Source organism: Rattus norvegicus, chromosome 4 (assembly GCF_036323735.1).
Source record: "Rattus norvegicus strain BN/NHsdMcwi chromosome 4, GRCr8, whole genome shotgun sequence".
Lineage (NCBI taxonomy): Eukaryota > Metazoa > Chordata > Mammalia > Rodentia > Muridae > Rattus > Rattus norvegicus.
Window position 1 is genome coordinate 76,013,383 of NC_086022.1, and position 18,788 is coordinate 76,032,170.

General features: G+C 41.5%; 1 protein-coding gene and 1 long non-coding RNA gene across 2 annotated transcripts in view; one reads left to right on the top strand and one right to left on the bottom strand.

The window, feature by feature from the left end:
* Positions 1–18,788, top strand: part of Cntnap2 (contactin associated protein 2) — a 2,256,901-nt gene that overhangs the window by 904,025 nt on the left and 1,334,088 nt on the right. The window lies entirely within an intron of this gene.
* On the bottom strand, positions 863–4,870 carry LOC102549191 (uncharacterized). Its single transcript, XR_005504160.2, has 3 exons — positions 4,765–4,870; positions 3,968–4,148; positions 863–1,048 (listed from the first exon to the last, which is right to left on the bottom strand). It is a non-coding gene; the product is annotated as an uncharacterized LOC102549191 (long non-coding RNA).

The following is an 18,788-nucleotide window of genomic DNA, read 5'->3' on the forward strand; positions in this document are numbered from 1 at the left end:
ACATCACTTTTTGGGCCCAGGCCTCTTCAGGGTGAGGGATTGTCCCAGGCCCATATTTCTTTTTCTTTGGGCCCAGGCCTCTTCAGGGTCAGAGATAGGCCCAGGCCCACATCACTTTTTTGGGCCCAGGCCCCTTCAGCATCAGGGATTGGCCTAGGCCCATATTTCTTCTTTGGGCCCAGGCCTCTTCAAGGGTTAGTGTTAGGCCCAGGCCCACATTACTTCTTTTGGGCCCAGACCTCATCAGGGTCAGAGACTGGTCCGGGCCCATATTTCTTCTTTGGGCCCAGGCCTCTTCAAGGATTAGAGATAGGCCCAGGCCCACATCACTTTTTTGGGCCCAGACCTCATCAGGGTCAGAGACTGGTCCGGGCCCATATTTCTTCTTCTTTGGGCCCAGGCCTCTTCAAGGATTAGAGATAGGCCCAGGCCCACATCACTTTTTTGGGCCCAGGCCTCTTCAGGGTCAGGGATTGGCACAGGCCCATATTTCTTCTTTGGGCCCAGGCCTCTTCAAGGATTAGAGATAGGCCCAGGCCCACATCACGTTTTTGGGCCCAGTCCTCCTCAGGGTCAGGGATTGGCCCAGGCCCATATTTTTTTTCTTCTTTGGGCCCAGGCCTCTTCAAGGGTTATGGATAGGCCCAGGCCCACATCACTTTTTTTGGGCCCAGGCCTCTTCCGGGTCAGGGATTGGCACAGGCCCATATTTCTTCTTCTTTGGGCCCAGGCCTCTTCAAGGGTTAGGGATAGGCCCAGGACCACATCACTTTTTTGGGGGGCCCAGACCTCTTCAGGGTCAGGAACTGGCCCAAGCTTACATTTCTACTTGTTTTGGACCTGGACTCTTTCAAGTTCACGGTTTGGCCAGGATACATACTTTTTTTATTCTGGGCCTCTTCCATTTCAGACCCACATACCTAGGTCCAGAATTTTTCTGGGTCAAGGTATCTGATTTTCGGGGGTGGGGGATTGAAGTACAGCATACTTTTGAGACCATATTTGTCCAAAACTACTTTGTTGTTAGCTGTGATCTATTGGAATATTCCTGGGAAAAAAGAAACAGATATTTATAGAAGACAATATTTAGTGTCCTTCTCTGGCATCTACAATGTTCTCAGAATATCATTGACCTGTCCTCTGGGTAACATACTCAGGTATTGACACACTGAGCTCACAATCCACATGAAACAAAATATACATTATATAAATACAAAGGTAAAGAAGCTGGCTGGAAAAGCCCTTTCCTGTTGTGTAGCTGTCTGTGCCTGTGTTAGAGAGAACCCATAAACTCATGTGGAAAGATTGTTGCTTCTAAGTTAGAAGAAGCAAGGCCCCATGATGCATTTCCTTCCTTCTGGAGTGAGAGCCCATGATGGAATATCCACAGGAACTTAGGAGAAACAATAGAGATTAGTCCTCCAAATGTCTTGCCAAGTCATTGGAGACTGTACAGATCTTCAAATGGCCACTTTTTCACATATGGGATGGGTCCTCTGTATGTCATCCATGGTCATACTCTGTGAGGATATCCCCCTAGTCCTTGCTATTACTACTCTTCTCAAGCTTGTATCTGTCTTGTCCATCCAAAACACTGAACTGTGCCTTAGTCACCCCTTTCACAAAAAGGTCTTAGTAAAGTACACATACTGATGTGAGATTGGGTCTATCCCCAAAGATTTTCTGAGCTGACTTACCTGAAAGGGACCCCTGGGCACCTTCTCTTATAATAGATTCTGCTGCTGTCAGAACTAGGACACACCCAAAACCAGGACAGTGACCCCCTATGTGAGGTCACAAAGGCCAAGCCTCACTCTGTTTAGAAAAGCTCAAAGGCTGTCCAGGCACACAAGTGTCTTTTGGACTAGTATCAAATTGATTAAAATTTTGTCCTCCAACCTGACCCTTCACCATTAAAGACAGCTTGTAGTAGGATCTCCCAGAAAGCATTTCATGAAGTTTCCCTCCCTGACCTCATGATAATCAATGACTTCTGAGAATGTCAGTAAAGAAACAGCTGACATGATTCTCTACACACACACACACAGATTCATTCACAAACATTAACACCCATCTTATAAATATATGAAAATTAGATGGAGAATGTGATACCAAAGTCTGTAGCCATGAAGGGAAGGGCCCATGAGTTGAATATAAAGATTATTTTGAGGAAGGGTCATGTCTAGAGTAGCAACTGAGGTGGTCCTGGTAAAGCTCTTCCTATATACCTGTGTAGCATATGCTCCCTGAAAGGATGACATGGGTGGGGGATGATGTAAGTAGTTGATCATTTATAGGCTTGAGCTTTGAGTCTCAAGAGCAGGTGCTGGCTTGACAGTTTTTCCCAGAGTCCTCTCTTCCTGGCATGGGTATAGCGTCTTCTCTTTGAGTCTATATATAGCATACCAGATGGCAGGCACCCTTGTTTCACTGCTGTTTTGGCTACTTAACAGATCTCCTGTCGTGTTAGATAAGAAACACCTCAAGAACTTCACTGAGCCCTTATAACTGGCATTCAGGTCCTTGTTCCTGATCTTTCCTGCATGCCTATAAACCTGAAGGCACATGCATTCCCATATATACACTTCCAAAGCATGCACACTAGCATACAATTTAAAAATGATTATGTATAGTGTACAGGGTTAGTTATAGTGCTGGGATATTTTCTATTGAGGCCCTGAATTCAGTCATGCTGAGGACAACCCTTGGACATAAAAGATTATTGCTATGAAGAAGCTAAGTCACTTCAGAGCCCCAGACAATAGGACTCTGGAGCATCTCCTACCTGCCGTGGACACTATAGGCTGCCATAGCTGATAGTTGTCCCAGGCTTGGGCCACAACAGCAGAGCTTCATCCTGCACCAATCCGGAGGCTGGAGTCTGTTCATGTGGTACAGGCTGGGTGTGATCATTCCCTGGGCTACCTGAGTACTTGTTTGGCAAGTTCCCTAGGGTGCATGTACACACACATACACACACACACACACACACACACACACACACACACACACACACACATTTCTGCTTTAGCACATGTCCTGTTAAAAGTCACTTCAAGGACCACATTATGCCTCTTATCTCCCAGTATAGCACACTGAGTTTAAATCAGGACCTCATTACAGGAATCTGTATATATTTCTCCCAACATACAGCCCAACACACCTGTAGTTCCTTCAGAATCCCAGCCCAACACTGAGTTCCCTCACATCAACATCACCTTTACCATGGCAATGGGCTTTTATATGAGGTAACAGAGGCCTGACCACACTTCTCTACAGCTTCTTCCTATGTGCCTATATGAGAAACGACTGTGCTTTCCCTCTTAAATAAACCCTGAACATAAATTACCCTGTCTCATTTAACAGTGTATATATTTCTAGAGGACATTATGTGACATCATCCGTTGTCATCCTCATGTACTTTCCCACATATGGATGTGGACCTGAAAACATGAGCACACACATGAGCACACATACAATACACATAGAGAAAACATGTAAGTACAGAATGGGAGGGGAATGTGCTGTCATGGTGTTTCCTGTGATAGTGATATTGATGTTTGTCCCATATTGTGGCAACTCTCTGAGTACAAATGAAAAGATTGCTACTGTCAGGGACTTAAGTCCTCAGGGAGGATCAGACACCAGTACCAGGGATGTTAGCCCCCTTCCCTGGACAAGCTATGGCTGATGGTCAAATGTGGGCATGGCAACAGCACTGCTTCCTATTCCGGTTCAGGTATATGTATGTGGCTTCTTTCCAAGGCCTCTGTCCCTGGTGAGTGAGGGGTTCCTTACCATGAAATCTTGAGTGGCCAGTCCCACTACTGTGAGACTTCTGACCTGTTCCTACCTCTCTTAGGATGTGCTGTCCTCATTCAGAAACACCTCAAGTCCTCTCTATGTTTCAGTCTCCCACATTTAAGACCCCAATGAGGAAGCGCCTCACACTGAGTGAGTTACTCACGTGATGAATTTCAGGTAGCACCCATTCCACGAAAACAGCCCAAACATGGGCAGACACATGTGCTCACTATGAATGCCAGCCGTCCTTGCTGGACTCTGAGTTGTCCTCAGGCTAAGAAGTCTGCTGTTACTAGGGCGGGGCTTTACCCTGTGAGGTCACAGAGGCCTCACCTCACTGCACTCTGAGAATCACAAAGGAAAGCCAGGCCTCAGTCATCTCCCAGCTTGGTCCATCCTGCTCTCTACAAAACTGGTTCAAGCATGCTTGCAAACATTTGGGGAAGTGGCTGCAAGCGTTTCTCAGAGATGCCTCCCTAGGAATCACCTACAAGCATCTCTGTCAGCAAACACTCCCATCTTCCCACCTTACCTTCATCCTGAGAGCGTATGATCCATCCTATCTGCAGACACTAAACCCTCATGTCATTGCTGATGCCAGGAAGTGCTTACTAACAAGAAGAATTTTTAAAGCCATGAACTAGATGGTTTTGTGCTGTTTTTCTGGACAATGTGTTCATTGGCACCAAAAACTTTCTTACTTTTTATATTTTTTGTTTTCCTTTTTTTATCTGAATATAGTTTCCCCTCCCTCTAAGTCTCCCAGGTGCTCCCCACCTCCTCTCCCACCTGGATCTACTCCCTTTCTGTCTCTCACTAGAAAAATCAGGCTTCTAGATGACAAAATGTAACAAATAAAATCTAATAAGAAAATAAAAGCCATCATATCAATGTCAGAGAAGACAAGCCAACAGAAAAATAAAAGACCCCCTAGAGAATGCACAAGAACCAGAGACTCACTCGTTTACATATTCAGGAGTCCCATAAAACCACTAAACTGAAAGCAATCATATATATGCAGGGGACCTGGTGCAGACCTGTGTAAGCCCTGTGCCTGCTGATGCAGTCTCTGTGAGCTCATAGGAGATTTGCTGAGTTGTTTAGGCCTTGTTCTCCTGGTAGCCTCAGTTCCCTGTGTGCCCCCACTCCAATCTGTCCAGCTCCTCTTCAGCAGGGTTCCCTGAACTCTGAAAGGAGAGATTTAATGGATACAACCCATTTGGAGCTGTATGTGTTCCAAAGCGTCTCTCTCTCTCTCTCTCTCTCTCTCTCTCTCTCTCTCTCTCTCTCTCTCTCTCTCTCTCTCCACAGTATCTAGTTATGGGACTCTGTATTTGTTCTCATTTGCTTCAGGAAGAAGAATCACTGACGATGTCTGAATAAGGCACTTATCTATTAGTACAGCAGAATATCATTAGGAGTCATTTTATCATTATACTTTTTTAGACCAGTAGCATTTGCTTTTACCCTAGGTCTCTGGGCTATCTAGCCTTGTACACCCAAGCACTATCCAGCACGGGGTTCTATGTCATGGAATGGGCCTTAAGTCAAATTGAGCATCAGTTGGTTACTCCAACAAAGCTTGTGTTGCCATTTCCCCAGCATGGTTTTCAGGCAGGAGAGATTGTAGATCAAAGGTTTGGTGTTTACTTTCCACGACTGCTAGTCTTCACTGTACCTGTCCATGCCATAGACACTAGAACATGGGGGCGAAGGTTTTATTTAGGTAACAACTCATCCTCTCCATGTTCAATGGGTTTTGTAGGAATTGTGTTCAGCAATGGGGTCTTACTATCAGTTTGTGGAGAACAACCTGTGTTGGCAGCAGCCTGGGTTATTTAAGGATTTTCATGGGATCCCTTTAGCCAACAACTCAGTTGGATGAAATCCAGTCCAGCAGTGGAAGTTTTATTTGGTGACAAGAGATGAACGCTTAGGGGCTCTGTCACCCTCATTATTTGGAGACTTCATTAGGAGACTTCACATTCAAATATTTGCTCTAGGTTTCCATCCCACCCCTCAAATGCTCTTGAATTCTAGCTGTCTCTCCCCTCATGCCCTCCCACAATCTCATCCTCCCTTCCCCTTTCCATCTGACCCTCCGATTCTTGTCCATCCAGCTCCAGTCAACCCCTAAAATCTATCCTATTCCCCCTGCTAGGGAGATCCGTGTGTGTCCCCTAGTCCCTATGCCTAACCTCTCTGGGTCTATGAATTGTACTGGGTTATCATTGATTTAAGGGCTAATATCCAGATTAAAGTGAGCACACACCATATTTATCTTTCTGGACCTGGGATGCTTGAGAGCGGTGTAGGTGGCTCTTGAGGTAGATGGATTCCCATCTTTCTGAGGAACAGCCATGCTGATTTCCACAGGGGCTGTACAAGTGTTTACTCCCACCAACAATGGAGGAGTGTTCACCTCGCTCCACACCGTCACCAGCGTGAGCTGTCACTTGTGTTATGGATCTTATTCGCTCTGACAGGGTTAAGATGGAGTCTCAAGTTGTCTTGATTTGCATTTCCCAGAGAGTTAAGGATGCTGAACATTTCTTTACGTGTTTCTCCGCCATTCGAGAATCTTCTTTTTAGATCTCTCCGTTTAGATCTGTACCCTACTCTATTTGTTTGGGTGTTTGTTTGTTTGTTGATATCTAGTTTATTGTGTTCTTTACATATTTCAGGAATTATTCCTTTGTCAAATGCAGAGCTAGTGAAAAATACTTTCCCATTCTGTAGGCTGCCACTGTGAATGAGTTGTACCTTTCCAATTTGTATACCTTTGATCTCTTTCACTTATCTTATTACTTTAGCTAAAACTCCAAGTCCTATATTGACTTGGTATAGAGTGGGAAAGCTTGTCTTATTCCTGATCTTAGCAAAATTGCTTTTAGTTTCTCCCCATTTAATTTGATGTTGGCTAGAGGCTTGCTGTAATCTGCCTTTATTACTTTTATGCATGTCCATTGGATCTCTAGTCTCTCCATGTTTTTTTTTCATGGAAAAGTGTTGGGTTTTTGTCAAAGGTCTTTTCTGAATCTCATGAAATGATCATGTGTGTATGTATTTTTTTTTTAGTTTTTTAGGTAGTAGATTACATTTATTGATTTTGCATATTGAACTACCCCTGCATCTCTGGGATAAAACCTACTTGATCATGGTGAATATTCTCTTTAATGTATTCTTGGATTTGGTTTGTAAGATTTTCTTTTTGCATATATATTCATAAAGGAAACTGGTCTATAATTTTCTTTCTACTTTGGGTCTTGTGTCGTTTGTGTAGCAGACTAATTGTAGCCTCAGAGAATGAACTGAGGAATGTTTCTTCTGTTTCTACTTTGTGAAATAATTTGAGGAATATTGGCATTAATCCTTCTTTGAAAGAATTCTGCAGTAAACCATCTGGCTCTCAGCTTTTTTCTTTTCTTTTCTTTCTTTCTTTTTTTTAGAAAATTACCCATTTCTTTTCAATTTTCCAATTTAATAGAGTACACAGAGTAGTACAGGTTTTAAAAGTACTTCCTTATGATTCCCTGGTTTTCCTCAGTGTCTCTTGTTATGTCCTCCTTTCATTTCTAATGTTGTTAATTTGGATATCTTTCTCCACCTTGTTGTTAATTTGAATAAGGATTTATCAATCTTATGATTTCCCAGGGCCTACATGCTTTGAGAAATGTCTTGATGTTAATTACATATGTTGCCGGAGCAGTGATTTGGAGTTCTAAGATTCCCACTGTTTAACCTGAGAGAAGAGTGTCAGCAGGACTGCGAGATTGAGCAGTCTAACACCCAGAGGTCACTAAAAGTGCCATACAGCCTCTGTGGTTCTACTATAGGTAAACCCCAAGGAATGTAGAAGGCATACATTTGCCACTGAACTGATGCTGTCCACTCATTCCTGGAGTAGCAAGATGTAAGTTTAGAAGCCTAGAGCCAAGGTTTTTACTTGTCCTTTGAACATGCTTGTACTGGAGATGAACAGTCTTAATAATATTGAGAAGGACGTGTTCTCATTTAGGGCTTATTTATACCAGAGATCAGTGGTCTAAAACCAAATAACAGATGTATATGTACTAAAAACCAACATAACCAAAAGATATTGAGTCCTTCTCACGTGTAAATATATATATGTGTGTGTGTGTGTGTGTGTGTGTGTGTGTGTGTGTGTGTGTGTACATGTGTCAGGGTGCATGTGTCCTCAGGCCTAGGATAAGAGTTCATGGTTGTTTGGAATCTGTTATCTCCCAGGGTTTCATTAGATCCCCCTCCATTTCTTAGTATAGCTTGCCTAATCATATTGGACCACATCCAGATGTTCCACTATAATCATGTTTTCATTTTCCTCTGTAAAGCAGTTCTACTGGTCTTTGTAACCAATGCTCTGGGATCTGCTATTTCACCTGTAAATGGCCTTTCAGTGTGTTTAGTTAGATTTCCTCTGTAAGAGTAAGTCTCCTGTAATGTTTCAGAATAGTAGATAGTTCTGCTCCCCACCAAGCAATTAGATGGTGGTGTTAATTTGTACAACTGACATGTAGAAAGCAGACTGTCCTGCAAAGAAGAAGGTGTGTGTACTCCTGCTACCCCACTGTGTCATCACAGCAGCAGCATCCTCTCATGCTTCATCCAACAAGCATGAGGCACCTTCTTCTGTTGTGCCGTTTCCATTGTGCTTTAATTATCTCTCTACATGACTGCAGTCTCCAAATATGAAAGAAACTCCTCAAGGCACAGAGAGTTTCATATCAATTCCTATAACCCCAGGCCTTAGTCTGCTGCCTGGGACCTAATTATAGCAATCAATATATGCTTAATGGGCTAATAGGGCCATCATTCATTTAACAAATATTCCCTGGCTATACACAGAACCTGATGTTCAATCTGAAATCTGTAAAATTAATAAGAGACATATTAGAAGAAGAAAAAATAGCGAGGAATGAGGACACAGCATGAGGTGAACGGAAGAGCAAGAATGATGGAAAAACATTCTACAGAGTGTGACAGAGGGGATTAAGATAGTTTTGCTTCAGATCATTCTTTGGAGTTCTGGCCACTTTTTTATTGCAATTTCTTTTAATCAATACCCTTTACTAAGACTTTATTGTAGATTCAGGGCTGACGATAGGACCCTGGTATCATGATGAGAAAATTCAGCTGTATACTACTGTATATGATTACTATAACAGCCATGATTACTGAATTAATCCCAATAACTAACATATGGAATGAACCTTGATGTGAATCAGTAGATGATAGACAAGAAAAATGCATATATACCCAGTGGAATTACATTCAACTATAAAGAAAATGACATAGTGACATTCCCAGAAAACCATATAGAATTGAAAATAGTTTTATAATCAAAGTAATCCAGATCCAGAGATACAAATGCAATATCATATATGATGAATGTAGTGTTAAAAATATATAAATACGTACAAATATACAGGATGTTCCAATGTGTGTGTGTGTGTGTGTGTGTGTGTGTTTGTGTGTGTGTGTGTGTGTTTGTGTGTGTGTGTGTGTATGTATATATGCATATATATGCATGGATATATGACATGAAATGGGAAGAGGCATAGAAGATGAAGGCAAGAACAGGGAGTATAATAGAGCAATGAGACATGTATGGTTTGAAAAGAATAGCCTGTATAGGCTCATGTGTTTGAAAGATTTAACCATAGGAAATGGCATTATTAAGAGGCTTGGACTTTTTGGAGAAAGTGTATTATTGTGGGAGTGGATTTGAGGTCTCATATGCTCATGCTAGATCTAGTGTGGCAGTTACTTCTCCTGCCTACAGATCAAGATATAGAACTCTCAGCTCCTTCTGAAGCACCATGTTGGTTTGCACACTGTGTTGTTCCCTACCATGATGATAATAGACTAAACATCTGAACTGTAAGCAAGCCCCATTTAAGTATTTCTCTTTACAAGCATTTCTGTAGTCATGGTATCTCTTTATAGCAATAAAACGCTAGTGAAAACAGCATATAAGTGTTAAAAGCAGGAGGGGTACATTTGGCAGAATTCTCTAGGGAAAACAAACAATTAACATATAGTAAAAGATTTATTAGATTAGCTCATAAGATACAGTGAAAGTTGGCTAACAATAGATGTCTGTATAAAGGCTAGACTGAAAATCTGATAGATGAGTCCTAGAGACTAGATGCCTCATCAGTACCAACAAGGTCTTAAAGGTCTGGGATTCCTGGAGGGATACAGGTCTTCAGTACATATTGGTGGCCTAAATGATCTGGATTGTGAGATCACCAAAGGATGGTGGAAGCAACCAAGGCGATGGCAGCAACAGGATAGGTAAACGTACATGGGCTAGGGAGATATGAAGGTTAGCAGGCAAAAGCAAAATCTTTTCACCCAGACCTCCTTATATCTGGCCTACCATAAAGTAGGGAACTCAAATTCAAGTTGAATCTTCCCTCAAGAACAGTCTCTAATCTAACCTAATGTGTTCTAAACTAAATAATTCCTTGACAGCTTGCCAAGAGGGTTAATTTACATGGGATCCTCCAACGTATTCTGCTGATAGCCAATAATACTATCTAAAAGAGAGGAGTTAGTTGAGACTAAGGAGGAGGCTGGTAGGTAGAGTAGAAGAAGGATATGAGGGCTAAATAATAAAAACATGTGATACACATGTATGGTAATGTTACAAGGAAACACATTCCTTTGTATTGGTCAAAAGTTGACCAAATAGCAAAGAAAGAATGAAAAGGAGGAGGAGGAGGAGGAGGAGGAGGAGGAGGAGGAGGAGGAGGAGGAGGAGGAGGAGGAAGAGGAGGGGGAGGAGGAGGAGGAGGAAGAGGAAGAGGAGGGGGAGGAAGAAGGAAGAAATGAAGGAAAGAAATAAGGAAAGAGGCAGGGAAGGAAAGAAGGAAAGAAGACATGCAGTCAGAAAGAAAGGAAGGAAAAGAGAGAGGGGAGAGAGAGAGAGAGAGAGAGAGAGAGAGAGAGAGAGAGAGAGAGAGCAACTTTAGGCTGTGTCTTCATGAGTAATTAATACTAAAACCAGTACAATGGAAATAGCTTTGCAACTATACATAGCCTGGAAAGTGGGTTGTACTCTACAGGTCACAGACAGCTTTGGAAACATTGCATCAGTGGAGAAAGAAGGCTGTGGAATGAGGCTTGCATTGTAGTAAAGTATAGGGGCAAAGATCATGTCTGGCTAGTTAATCGGGTATAGGCAATAACCAAGGACATAGAGAAGACACATGTGGCCATAGAAGAGAGAGAAGGAGGAGATATGACGTAAGCTGAAGATTGGGGAAGATCTTGTCAGTCCACAGCTTTATGAACCTTGTTTCTGGCTTTTACATTGATTCCATTAGGGATCCAAACATATGGCAGTAAATTAATACAGGGCACAAATTTATCTAACATTGGTAGTAATGAGCGTGGGATAGGTGTAGTTTAGTTGAATCTTCTCTGTTTAATGCCTTGCATTTGAGAGTATAAAAGATGAATCTGAGGCAGTAGAGAGTATTTGAGTACAGGATTTAGTGGCACGTGACTAAATTCCAAGGAGACATGTGGCAGCTTTCCCTGGGGTATGGTAATAGAGCAGAAATCAGTAAAATTACATAAGAATTATTAGCATATGAACTACAGGAATTGCTGTGAATTATATATGAACCTTAATGGTAAAAAAAAAAATCCTCGTCATGACTGTCTGGCCTGAGAAGTTCTTCAGCAGTCAATGTGCCATATTAGGATCTGGCAGCAGAGAATCGGGGTTGAAGGCAGCATCCCAACTATATTTTATTTTTAAATGTTGAATTGGAAGTGATTTACTGAATCTATAAAGTTGCCAGACTATAAGTGAGCATGTGAGTTCCATAACTGAGTGCAAATGGGGCTGATGAGTCATTTGATACTGAGCTTCACACAGGACTAGTAATTGAAGCTGGGCATATATGAGATATCCTAAAGTACAAACAAAGGGTGAGAAGAGAAGAGCATCTATGGTGGCTTGAATATACTTGGTCCAGGGAATGGCACTAGTTGGCCTATGGCCTTGTAGAAGTAGATGTGTCCTTTTGGAGAAAGGGTGAGTTAGGGTAGGCTTTGAAGCCCTCCTCCTAGCTTCTTAGAAGACAGCAGTCTTTTCCTGATGGCTTTCAGATCAAGGTGTAGAAGTCTCAGATTTTTCTCCAGCGTCATGTCTGCCTGGACACTGCCATGCTTCCTTCCATGATGATAATAGACTGAACCTCTCAACCTGTAAGCCAGCACCAATTAAATGTTGTCTCTGTTAAGAGTTGCCTTGGTCATGGTGCCTCCTCATAGCAATAGAAACCTTAACTAAGACAGAAGTTGGTACCAGAATTAGGGTATTGCTGTGATAGGTTTGAGTGCTTCTATTTGGAGGAATGCGGATTTGGATTTAGAAAGCAGTGGAATATTTTAAGTTGGGCTTAATGGGCACCCCTAGTAAGAATATGGAAGGCATTTGGTGCTGAGGGTGATTTAAATAGTGAGGGCGTGGCTCAAGCGGTTTCAAAAGAATTTTGGTATGTTACCTAGAGATCATTCTTGTGATATTTTAGTAAAGAATATGGCTGCTTTTTGCCCTTGTCTGAAGAGACTGCCTGGAACTAAGTCTATGGTGAGGAGAATCAGATTAGTTGCATTGACAAAGGAAGTCTCAGAAAAGCCCAGCATAGATTTTTGTCCTCTAGTTTACTTCCATGAAAAGCATTCTGATCCAGCATTGCAAGCTTAGGAAAATATAAAATGTATTGTTCAAGCAATAAAGGCACAGCAGGATATAGTTTGGAGCTAAATCTCATGTTTAAGGATATTAAATAAAAATAAGGGAGTGGTGAAATCAGGGCAAGATCCCACCCAGGTAAACTTATTGCTTATGCTTTTGCAATTGAACAAGGAGTAGTTATTATCACCTGGTTAGTCATTTGGAACTTTAATCTGGAATGGACTACAGTCCATAAATGTAGGACACACCTGTGGTCCAGATTTTGAGGCAGGAAGACATAGGGTTTGATCTGAATCTTGAGACATGAAAAGCTGAAGCCTAGGCATGGTGGTACAAGATTTTAATCTCAGGAGACAGAGAAAAGCAGACCTCTGAGTTCAGGTCCAGCCTGGTACAGATCAAGTACCATGTAGAGAAAAATTTAAGTCCAGGCATGGTGGCAGATCTCTGAGTTTAAGGTCTGTCTACTGATCAAGTTCCAGAACAGCCAAATTTAGGTAGTGATAGAATTGGAAAACAGAAAAACAAAGCTGGTGATAATATAATAGTAAAATGGGGCATGCTATTTTACCAGCAAGCAGCATAACTTGGCAACTTTGGCCATGTGCCTCTGGATTTAGAGTCAAGAATAGGATCTGTGCACAGGGGCCACAGGGGTCCTGGTATGCCATATATTGGGGCAGGGTGTAAATCAAAATGTCCCTGAGATTCTACTTCACACCAGTCAGAATGATTAAGATCAAAAACTCAGGTGACAGCAGATGCTGTCAAGGATGTGGAGAAAGCTAGTGAAATTGCAAGCTGGTACAACCACTCTGGAAATCAATCTGGGAGTTCCTCAGAAAAATGGACATGAGGACCTGAGGACCCAGCTATACCACTTCTGTGCATATACCCAAAAGGTGCTCCACCAAGTAATAAGAACACATAGTCCACTATGTCCATGGCAGCCTTATTTATAACAGTCAGAAGCTAGAAAGAACCCAGATGACCTTCAACAGAGGAATGGGTACAGAAATTGTGGTACATTTACACAATGTAGTACAACACAGCCTTAAAAACAATGACTTCATGAAATTTTTACACAGATGGATGGAACTGGGAAATATCATTCTGAGTGAGGTAACAGTCACAAAAGAACACACATGGTATGTACTCACTGAGAAGTGGGTAGTAGGAAAAAAGCTCTGAATACCCAACATACAACTTACAGACCGCATGAAAGTCAAGAAAAAGGAAGATCAAAATGTGGATACCTCAGTCCTACTTAGAAGGGGGAACAAAATAATCATTGGAGGTTGAGGTTGGGAGGGACTTGGGAGGAAGAAAGGAGGGAGAGAAGAAACATAGGGTGTAGGATTAGGTGTGGGAGAAGATGGGAGATATGTACAGAGGGTCAGAAAATTGAACAGAGGTGTATAGCAATGGGGGATGGAGTACTGGGGGAAGCCACCAGAAAATCCCAGATGCTAGAAAAGCAAGAGGCTCCTAGGACCCAAGGGAATGCTATTAGCTGAAATATTCAACAAAAGTGAGAGAGAACCTGTAGAGACCATATCCAGAGGTTAGGTATGTTCCATGTTTGAGGGATGGGGCCACCCACCCTTCAAAATATTTTAACCCAGAATTGTTCCTGCCTAAAAGAAATACAGGGACAAAAGTGGAGCAGAGACTGAAAGAAGGTCATCCAGAGACTGCCCCACCTTAGGTCTCATCCCTTATGCAGCCACCAAACCAAACACTTGCTGGTGCCAAGAAATTCTTGCTGACAGAAGCCTGACATGGATGTCTCCTGAGAGGGTCTGTCAGACCCTTACCGATACAGAGAGGGATGCTTGCAGTCAATCATAGGACTAAGCACAGGAACCCCAATGGAGGAGTTAGGGGAAGTACTGAAGGAACTGAAGGGGTTTGCAACCCCATAGGAAGAAAAACAATAACAACCAACCAGACCCCTAGAGCTCCCCGGGACTAAACCACCAACCAAAGAGTATACATGGAGGGACCCGTGACTCCAGCTGCATATGTAGCAGAGGATGGCCTTGTCTGACATCAGTGGAAGGGGAAGGCCTGGGTCCTGTGAAAACTTGAAGCCCTAGCAAAGAGGATGGTGAGGCAGGAGTGGTGGGTGGGTTAGGGAACACCTTTGTGAAGGCAGGGGAAATGGTTGGTGGAATGGGGGGCTTTCGGATGGGGAACCCAGGTAGGGGGATAACATTTGAAATGTAAATAAACAAAAATAACCAGGAAGTTAAGAATACAAGAAATTACCGGCACAGTTAATGCTACTTAGCTGGATCTAAGAATTTATTGGTGATTAAGAAGAGACCAGTATCACTGAGATGAAATCTTCTGGGAAGTGTTTTCTGAGAGTACAAAGCTGTGCTCCAGAGATAGCCTAGGTTGTATCTCATGCAGTAGCTGTACTTGGTAATGTGTAAGAATCACCCAGGTGGTACTGGTTTTGAAATCACGAAGGAGTCATTGATAACCTCTGAGTCTTAGCACTTGGAGAGACCAGAGAAGGCCATTGGTGAAAGTTCAGCCACAGTTGCAGTGGATGGCCCAGGACTGAAAGGGTTATGCGAAGCAGTTGAGGTTTGGCACCATGAAGGAATTGTATAAGAGGCTATTGGTAAATCTAGTTGTAATGGAAGACTCCAGTGAATTCTCAACGCCAGGTCCATGTGATGATCACCAAGAATAGCAGCAACAGTAAAGTTAACCAGAGCCTAGAGAGGACAGAGCTGAAGAAATGACCCTTTCTGGCCTTTAGCAGAGCCCAGAAGATCATGTGGGGATCCCAGATGTTGGAAAAAGGAACTCTAAAGTTGAAATTGCCTTAAATACCCCAAGATGTAGAGATGTCAAGGTGTCAGAGGCATGGTATATCTCCTGAGGAAAATTGCTAACAGGAAAATGGAACCAGTCCAAGAGAGTGATGACATCAGCCATAAAGATGCAGAGTTTGGAATTTGATCGGCTAGGTTTTAGTCTTGCTATGGTCCAGTATTTTGTTGCTATGAGATTTTGGAAGGGTAATGTATAGGCTTTGCCGTAAGATGTTGGAAGTATATGATCTGCTTTTTTTTTTTTTTTTTTACTTTGACATGTAGGGGATTACAGTTAAGTAATCTCAGAAGGGACTTTTAACTTTGAACTTTTAACATTTTTGAGACTACTATAGACTATGAGGCCTTTGAAACTAAACTACATGTAACATTTGTTATGCTATGTCTAGGTATGGCTCCCATAGACTCATGTATTTGAACAAGGGAACCAAGGAGTGGAATGTAATTTAAATATGCTGGGCCCAGGGAGTGGCAATATTAGGACCTGTAGCCTTGTTAAAGTAGGTGTGTCCTTATTGGAGAAAATGTGGATGGAGGTAGGCTTTGAGACCCTCTTCCTAGCTGCCTGGAAGACTGCAGTCTTCTAGCATCCTTCAGACCTAGATGTGGAACTCTTGGCTATGTCTGCTTGCACACTGTCATGCTTTCTGTCATAATGATAATGGACTGAACTTCTGGACCTATAAACCAGCCCCAATTAAATATTGTTCCTTAAAAGTATTGCCTTGAGCACAGCTTATCCTCACAGCAGTGGAAACCTGAACTAAGACAGCATCCAAGCCAGATCTATGTAAAGTCAAAAGTCCTGTGACTAACGAAACATAACCTTTATGGGAGACAGGGATGAGAGACAGGTAGGCAGGTGTATGGGGTTGGATTCAGAAGATGACCTACACTGGAATCAAAGCTGGAGAGGGATTTGTGCACCAGAAAAACTGTTGATAAAAGTTTGTCTAGGATGAGAGCCCAAATATGCTCCTTCAAATCAGCACAATTGAAGCTGATGGAAGCCTTCATCCTGACTATTGTTGAAGGCACAGGTAGAACTCATGAATTCATGTGAATTAGGGGTTATATGGGTTTAAGAGGTTGACTGAGAAAGTGTTGAATGACATTTCTGTGTTAAATAGCATTGCAGAATGATGTCAGCTCTGAGGCAGTTAATTTTCTCATAGAGAGGCTCGCTTTTCCATGAAGACTGTTGATCAGTGTCTGATTATTGCTTACTGTATGACACTGAATTTACTATTCTAGTCTATAGAATTTCACTCTGCATGGGAGACTTGAGCTAAGATCCAAAGTTTTAATGGCACAGCACCAAAAGCAGCATGTTTCCCTGAAAACCATCCCATTTCCCTTCTTTTGTTTCTAGTGCGCTCCATCTGCCCATCCATTTACCTTTTGCCTCATGTTTTTGGATTTTGTCCTTGATTGGCCTATATCATGGACTTAAATACTTAAGTTTCAGGCATGTCTTTGCCATTTTCATATGATGTATGTCACCTGCCTTCAGAAAATTTGCTCATTTCGTTTTGTTTGCATATCGCACAGCTATCAGCCACCATTTATGATCTTTACTCCAATGGATGTCCTTCCTCAACTTTGCTATGTATATGTTTGGAATATTAAAAAAATAGGAGATCTGCCAATGAAATTCTTGGCACAAAATTTCGAAGACATAAGTTCCATTCCTATACCACTATAAAAAGTCAGATTTGGTAACACTTGGTTTTTAATCCCAGCACCGAGAAGGCAAAGAAGGGTCCCTGGGCCTTGCTGGTCATCCAGCCTAGTGCAAAGAGACTGTCTGTCTCAGTAAATAAAATAGAAGGAAACTAGGAAATGATATATATCCTCTACTTGTACATGCACACACATGCCTCTGCTACCACATATAAATGAACACACACATGCATATAAATGAAATCATTAGTACCTCATAAATGGATGGGATGCCTTTATGTTCCTGATTTAAATGCCTTGTCAGATTTAGAAATTTTTTTGATCCTCATTATATTTTTCCTTTTCCATCCCAAATACCTTTTGTGGAGACTCTCATACAGCCATATGCATAAATAAAGAGTCATTGTTACCATTGGGTGAGTCAAAATACAAACCATATTAAAATTCCTCTTTTAATGAGGTTATATTTGATGAAATAAAATTGCAGTAGAGGGGTCTTGCTTTGTTTTATTTTATTGCAAATAAGTCCTTACTGACAGTGAAATTATGGACACAAATTCTCAAACCCATAGGTATGAGATTTCAAAGCTCAGGCTGATCTAATAGCTACACATGGCTATCTAAATATCTAAAAATACCTAAAGGTATTTTGCTCCTTGGGTAGCACTGTTTTTTATTATATCTGACAATATTCAATTTATAAGCATTTATAACTATGCTTGCATTTATATATTACTTTTTTTCAGAGGCACACATTGTAGACTAGATCGACATAAAGATAGGATACATGGACCCTTGTAATGGACTTGTCACAGACCATTGACATAAACAAGAGCTTTCGAATTGTTTGAATATATGACTTCTTTAAAATGTTCCTTTCATTATTGTAAAATGTATGAGTTTCTTTTGTAGTTGGAAAAGAAACCCACTTAAATTTTTATGTTAAATATTACTGTTCTTCTAGATAAATTCATATCACTTAATCTAGATAGTCGTGGTTTGATTAAGCAGAAACTATCAAATAAGTGCATTAGTCTCTTATTCTTTTTGAATTTTTTTACCTCTTTAAAAAATAGTTACAGAATGTCATTAATCTATATTTTAATTGAATTCACCCCCATTTCTTCCTCTCGTCTATTTTCATCAACATTCTTCTTTAGCCAATTCATGTACTCTTTTGTTTTTAATCTCCTGACCTCATTTAGTTCTATCAACATGTGCATGAGTGTAGAGCACTTTACTAGAGCATGGATAGCTTCTCAGGAGCTCTATCTTTGGCGAAACTTGGCTTACCCTTTTCTAACATGCGTGGATTTTCAATAGCTTCATAGCAAGTGCTAGGGCTTTGTGTCCATCATTGCTTTCTCTGATGAGATTTTTTTCTTTTTCTGGCTTGATCTTGCTCAGGACTTGTGTGGTTATTTGTATAACACCTGTGCCACTATTGTGGTTAGCTTGGTGAACTTTATCATTATCAAAAGCCTCAGACTTTACAGCTATTATTTTTTATTGTTATACTGGCTAAATGGAAATTCTGTATTTTCTTTGCTTCAACTCGCATTATTTTCCTTTAACATTATATCAAACTTAGAAACTTCGCTCCGATAAGCTTGTGAACACAGGAAAACACATCATAGTGTATTTCACCCTCCTCAGATCGACTCAGAACAAAGTTGTATTATAATATTTCTGGCTTCTCTTACTGTGTGGGA